Raw genomic sequence first — 6,841 nt, 5'->3', positions numbered from 1 at the left:
ATTTCATGTGATTGTAGGACTAACTGATTCCTCTAACAAAGACTTTCATGTCATATAAATTCCATACAAGTTTTTGAAATGGACATGTGATCTTTGGACCATCTAATTATTTATTTTTTTTAATCCAAGGAGGCAATAAATTAGGACTGAGCCCTTTTAGCACCTACCTTGTCTGCTATGAAGTTGCTAATTGGTTCATTCCATTCTACTTCCAATATGATTCCAATGCTACCTCCTTGTTCTTTCTGAAAATTTATCAGAAATATATTAAAAAAGACTAAACTGATTAATCGTCTTGCAATCCTATTTGGACATAAAGCAATAAGAATATAAACCTGATATGGTCTTATGATCGAGGTCCTATGATCCTTTTTTTTTTAATTTGTTTTTTTTTTAAATTAGGTCCTACGATCCTCTATTTTTGCTTTCTTTAAGAATCTAATTGATAACATGGAATAATTATTAGTCTATGGATGGATTTCATGTTCTTTTTAGTGATCACACAGATAGTCTAGATTAAAAAGCAAAGAAGACAAGACGGGCATTTGTCAAGCCGATGAAAACTCTTGGTAAAACTACTTGTTGAATATTAATTCAAAATACTATTTGACTGATGACAAAGTTTTACTAAGAGTTATTACAATCCAATGGGAATTACTTCAGCAGAATATAGACAACGAAATTGTCTATTTATCAAGCCTCGCATGCGTAGTGGGAAAAATGCATGTAAGCTTTTGAAAACATTAAGATAATTAATTGAAGTGAAAAGGTTCGAAAAGATATAATATATATTTAATGGTTGCTATTGCTATTGCTTTATAATCATTGGTATTGCTAAGTTAGATTCATTCATTCATGTAGAAAGGTTGCTGGTGGTTTTTATGTTTTTTGGTTTTCTATACCATATTAAATCATGCCTTGTGTTCTTTAGAAGTTATAGCTGGAGATTAGTTGTGTAAGCATGTCAACAAGTACTAGTGATGTTCAACCGATCCGAATGTGCTAATGTGAGCAATATATGCATTTAAAAACATCAAGGATAGATAAGAATCCAAATCATCAATTCTGGAAATGCTTAGATGGAGAACAGGTTGTATACAATTTTTTATGTATTGAATTTTTATTTGTTTTCGTTTATAAAATAATTAAATTATATATGTTTACTTGCCACAGGAAAAAGGATGTGGTAAATTCATTTGGGCAAAAGAAGGGGAAGCTAAACTAGAAAAAATAGATGTACTTATCGGTGAAGTTCGTCGTTTATCTTTGCAATTGGAGAAATCTAATAATATGCTTGAAGCAATTTAGAAAAATACCAAAAGGAGCAACCAATATGACATTAAGACTATCATATTTCTTGTACTTTTATTATTTATTTTCTTTTAAATGTTAGCCTAGTAATGTAGTCAAGCAATAAATATGTTTTTTCGGTTGGTAAACTAATTATGTAGCACCATATGTATCCTATTAAGCTCGCTGTATGTTTTGTTTCTATTAAGTTGATGTTCAGATTCCTATTTTGGTGAAGCTTTATCTGTACCTCTTGTCGTATAGCCATGCCTCCCTCTCTCTCTCTCTCTCTCTCTCTCTCTCTCTCTCTCTCTCTCTCTCTCTTTAATTCATTACAGCTTGCATGGCTTTGGAAAAAGAAAATAATATTAGTTTAGTTTATTCATTGTTACAGCTTGCATGGCTGTTGCTGGTGCTGCCGAGCTTGTTGTGTTGCTGCTATTGCTGTTTCTGGTGCTGCTGTATTGCTGCTGGTGCTGTTGCTGGCTGTTGAGCTTGCTATGTTGCTGCTGGTGCTGTTGCTGGTGCTCTTGTATTGCTGCTGGTGCTGTTGTTGGTGCTGCCAAGCTTGTTGTTGCTGCTGCCGAGCTTGCTGTGTTGCAGCTGGTGCTGTTGCTGGTGTTCCTGTATTGCTGTTGGTGTTGTTGCTGGTGCTGCCGAGCTTGTTGTTGCTGCTGCTGAGCTTGTTGTGTTGCTGCTGGTGCTGTTGGTAGTGCTGCCGAGCTTGCTGTGTTGCTGCTGGTGCTGTTGCCAAGCTACTGTGTTGCTGCCGAGCTATGTTACTGCCGAACTACTCTTTACGTATACTGTTCACGTGCACTGTTCACCTGTGTTTGAACATCCTTTTTTTTTTTTAGATTTTTTTTTTTGGGCTAAAACACCTGTGTATAAACATCAATCTCCAGCTTCTCTTTCCTGCTAACTGAAGTAAACCACATTGGTAAATAAACGGCAAACTAGACTAAAAGCAAACTAGCATACATTTAGTCAAATAATCAAACAAGACTTCATGTTTCCAATACATGGCAATTTGAGGAGTCTATAATCATAACTCAACTCTCTTTTAGTAACTAAGCTGATAGTTATTGCAATATAAAAAAAAAAGAAAAAAAAATGTAAGAAAAAGAGGAATGTTTAAACACAGGTAAACAGTTCATGTGAACAGTATGCATGAATAGTAATCGTGAAGCTTGTTTTCTTAAGTTTTCTGTACTAGTTTGGACTATAGCTTTTTTATCCTAGTTAACAAATATACCAACCAATGACAGAATCCCATGAAAATAATCTAGTTTTCTACAAAACCAACGAACAAAATATCAGCTTTTTGTTCTCTGCAGAATTTACCACAGCATTGAGCATCCTATTCCTTAGAGCACTTTCCTTTTTCATATCGATTATTAATGTCCCATAGGATATTTCTGTGTGCTTCATCTAGCTTAAGACTTTTTAGATCTTTTTTTGAGATGTCAATCTATCTATTGACAAACACACCTAAGTAGAGGCCAGAAAATTCCTAATAAGCATAAGTCCAATAAACAGGCATAGAAAAAACATGAGAAAGATGAAATAAACAGGCCAAAAGTCTTATAACAAATAAACTAAGGTGGTGAAGTACAATGTGGCATTTTAGAAGTAAATCAATAACATGACAGATTAGAATATTGAAATAGGGCAAAATGGCAGTGGTATGTGGATGAACATAATCTGTTGCAAAAATGGCTGCTCTTCTCTTCATTTATCATGATGTACAGAAATTAAACGTTCCAAACATAAAGAGTAGCATGTGAATATACGGCAAAACCAGTATACATTCAATCTAATAATCAAAACACATCTCTATTTTACATAGTCAGCTGATAGTGCTTGCTATAAGATAGAAAATCCCAGACAAGCACACCAAAATAAAAAAAGATAAAAAAACTTTTTCTCCCAAATCTGTTGCAAGATAGGTCATCCTTTCGTTTTCTCATGCAGACCTGCCAAAGTCCAGCAAGTCCTTAGATTAGCAGCATGTTAGTTCAATAAAATATCGAAGACCATAAGATGCCACTTAGTTTCATACCTGTGGAAGACAAACTATCAGCTTCAGAATCATATTCCGAGGTGTGTTGAGGACTTTCCTCATTTTGTGAGGACCTATATAGATGAGCAGTATGGTTTGTACAAAGTATGATCATACAAATTGCATAAGAATAATAAATAGTAAATGTATTATTTTCTTAAAACAAGTGGTGTAAATATCTCTTTCATGTTAGTATTATGATAGAGTAAGTGAATTGATTATTACACAATGAACAGTACGCGTGAAAATATGCGTGAACAGTGGTATTTATACACCAGGAAAGAAAAACAACATGCATACATTCATGCTTTTTCTGCGAAAAGTATCATTTTCTAAATTTTCGAAAATCATCATGAAGATTGGCCTTCGTTCAAGTTATTTCTCAACCCAAATCACAATCCCACATTTAACAATTTCAACTATGCAAGACTACATAAAATCACCAACATAAAAAACAAAATGAAAAAAAAATTACAAAACATAAACTCACTCACTCACAGATATGAAGAGCCAGAATACAGACATACAGAGTAGAAGATTATGAGCTGGTGGGTACAGAGAAGGGTGGCAATCGTGGTGAGAGCTAGTGCGTTTGCAAGATGGCAATGCTGTGACGATGGTGGTGCAATCTGGTGGGTTTGCAAGGATGCCAATGCTGGTTGCTGCTGGTGCGACTGGGAATTTTGGCTGGTTGTTGCTGGTGCGATTGGGAATTTTGGCAAAGTCCTTTCGAGTGGGAAGGGCTCAGGGAAAATTTGGCCAGCCATTCTTAAGTGAGAGTTGCTTTGAAGTTGGGCCGTAGATGCCAGCAGTGCAAATCGAAAGGCAGGAAATTTCATCACATGTTTGGTCCGCATATAACCCATGCGGTCGGTCCTCAGACTAGCCTTTCTGTATACATATCTATATATATATATATATATATATTTGAATAGACTAAAAATATTATGTGTGCACTTCAACGAAAACGACACATCAAGGATAAGCAATTAATCAAAGTCTTTATATCTTTTTATAAATTGGTAGTCACCAGATCCTTGATCATATCGTGGGATCTAATTCTTTTCCTCTTTTTTTTCTTTTTTTTTTTTTCAATTTTTAAATTTTCCTAATTGATATATATTCAAGGACATCCACGATCATATCGTGGGATCTAATTCTTTTCCTTTTTTTTTTTTTTTTTTTCAATTTTTGGATGTTGGTGCTGGGATATATATTCAAGGACGTCCACGAAGCAAGATTAAACTTGAGAAGTCCCGATCCCGAGAAACATGTGTTTATAATCAATTAATTTGTAATATAAAAAATAATTAATTAATTTGGTTTTTCTTTTTCAATTTATAGAGAGCAAACAAAAAAAATTAGTTAGTACTAATTTAGAGGCATTGGCCAACTTATTTCTCAAATTTTTTAATATCAATCCACATGATACAGGTTGGTTAACAATAATCATTAATGATAAATTTTTATATTCTAAATTCAATTGCCTAGTGATAAAATCTTCCTTCCCATTGATATAATATTATTTCATTTGCTTGTAATCAATCGGAATGATTATCTGTTATATTAGATCCAGTGAGAAATTTGTGCCATTTTTGGAGTTTTATGCACTATTGATTATTATTATTATTTTTTTTAATATCAACTTATGCACCATTGATTTATGTAAATGAAAGTATCATATTGCCAATTCTAATGGAGGGTGTGAGAAAGAGTACAAAAAATGTGGAAGAAAAATGCCTTAGTAGAGTCTAAGGACTTAACGAGACATTACAATTTAAGTGCCAGATTTTGATCCAAATTCCACATATTCATAGAAGCTCAACAAAGTACTTGGAAACACAAGGTTGGTGACGGTATCACTATCGAAGAAAAATAAATGCATCGTGAAAATAAATTAATCCTCAAAAGGCCTAATCAAATACAAAACATCATACACATAAAATAGATTAAAAACTCCATATTAGCAATCCTCACATGGGGTCTCAAGTCTCAACACAATTTGATTAAAATTTAAATACAAACTTTTCCCTGCAGGTTCTAATAATTATTTCCTTCTCATGATCAGGAAAAAAGTTTACATTTCAATCCATGAATTGCACCCCATTCCATCATTTATGGTTTTAATAATTTTTAATCATGTAATGATGAAGCTGAAAATCTGATTCATTTAAACGAAAAAACAAAAGAAAGAAAGTTAAATTATTTTAGAATTCCTTGCATCTTCCTTGTAGAATATATATATATATATATATATATATATATATCATGACGATTATAGATCTTAATTAGAAAATCAACTTCGACCCAATTAGAGCTTAAGATATTAACCCTCACACAATTGAGCCACCATCAAAATTAGTTCTAAATTACTCAAAATCCTATAAGATATAGATTATATCAGGGCTGCTATTACAAGTAATTGATATTATATATATATATATATATATATTTAGAATTACATGTAAACAGGGGCAATTGCTCAACATATTATGGTCGATTACATCCATATTTGTATAGTTTTACTATAAAATATGAGCATGTCTTGCTTATTCAATTATATATAGTCCATCCGTTATAATAAATTATATATATATATATATATATATAATTTATCGATTATATGTAATTGATTAGCATATCTTTGATATAAATAATATGCTCACATTTTATTGCAAAGTTATATATATATATATATATATATGTATAGTGATATTTTTGAGGAGCCTAATGAAAGAGAAGTCACATGCTCAGTAAACTAAAATTATCGGGTCAGTATATACTCACGGTTGACGGTGATAAGAACCAATTAACAGGCTTATTAATTAATTAGCCCACTAGGAGCGCTTACTTTCAGAAATTTCTAATGAGAAATGTTATTCATGTGGACATTTAATATACACTATGCACTCAGCAAGCACGAATTGATTTAAAAAGGAAAAAGGCATCACAATTGATTTAAATGCAAGTTCAATAGTTCTTCACTTTGTATACATTAAAAAGAAGTACCATAATTTTTGTTACTTGCACCACAAGAAATTTAATCTACAGTGACAAAAGTATAATAAATTTAATTGGATTGGGTTGGTAGATCCATGAACAAATTCAACAACGCTAATTCAACCCATATTATTGCCAAATTTCAACTCAACCATGCTCGTGTAGTAAAATAAATGGTCGCCAATTAGGCCTCTTCGTGAAGGATAAGGAATAGAAGTGGGGTAGGGATATCCGATGGGAACAAAGTAAATGGCTTTGAGTCGATGAGGAAGAGTATGGTTGATCAACTTAAACGAGCTTGGATTCGCTATGGCGGAGGAGTATTGAGATAATGTGGGCATCGAGAAGCGTATTGATGTTGTTGGGAAAGGTGAAACCAGAAACCGAGAAAACAACATTAATATTGCTTTTTACAAAATTTTAATCAAAGTTGTTCAAGTGGACATTTAGAATGGCACCACTGATTTACAATTTTTATTTTTTATTTTT

This window comes from Ziziphus jujuba, chromosome 5 (assembly GCF_031755915.1).
Source record: "Ziziphus jujuba cultivar Dongzao chromosome 5, ASM3175591v1".
In the NCBI taxonomy this organism is placed as follows: Eukaryota; Viridiplantae; Streptophyta; class Magnoliopsida; order Rosales; family Rhamnaceae; genus Ziziphus; species Ziziphus jujuba.
This window is presented reverse-complemented; position numbering follows the sequence as displayed.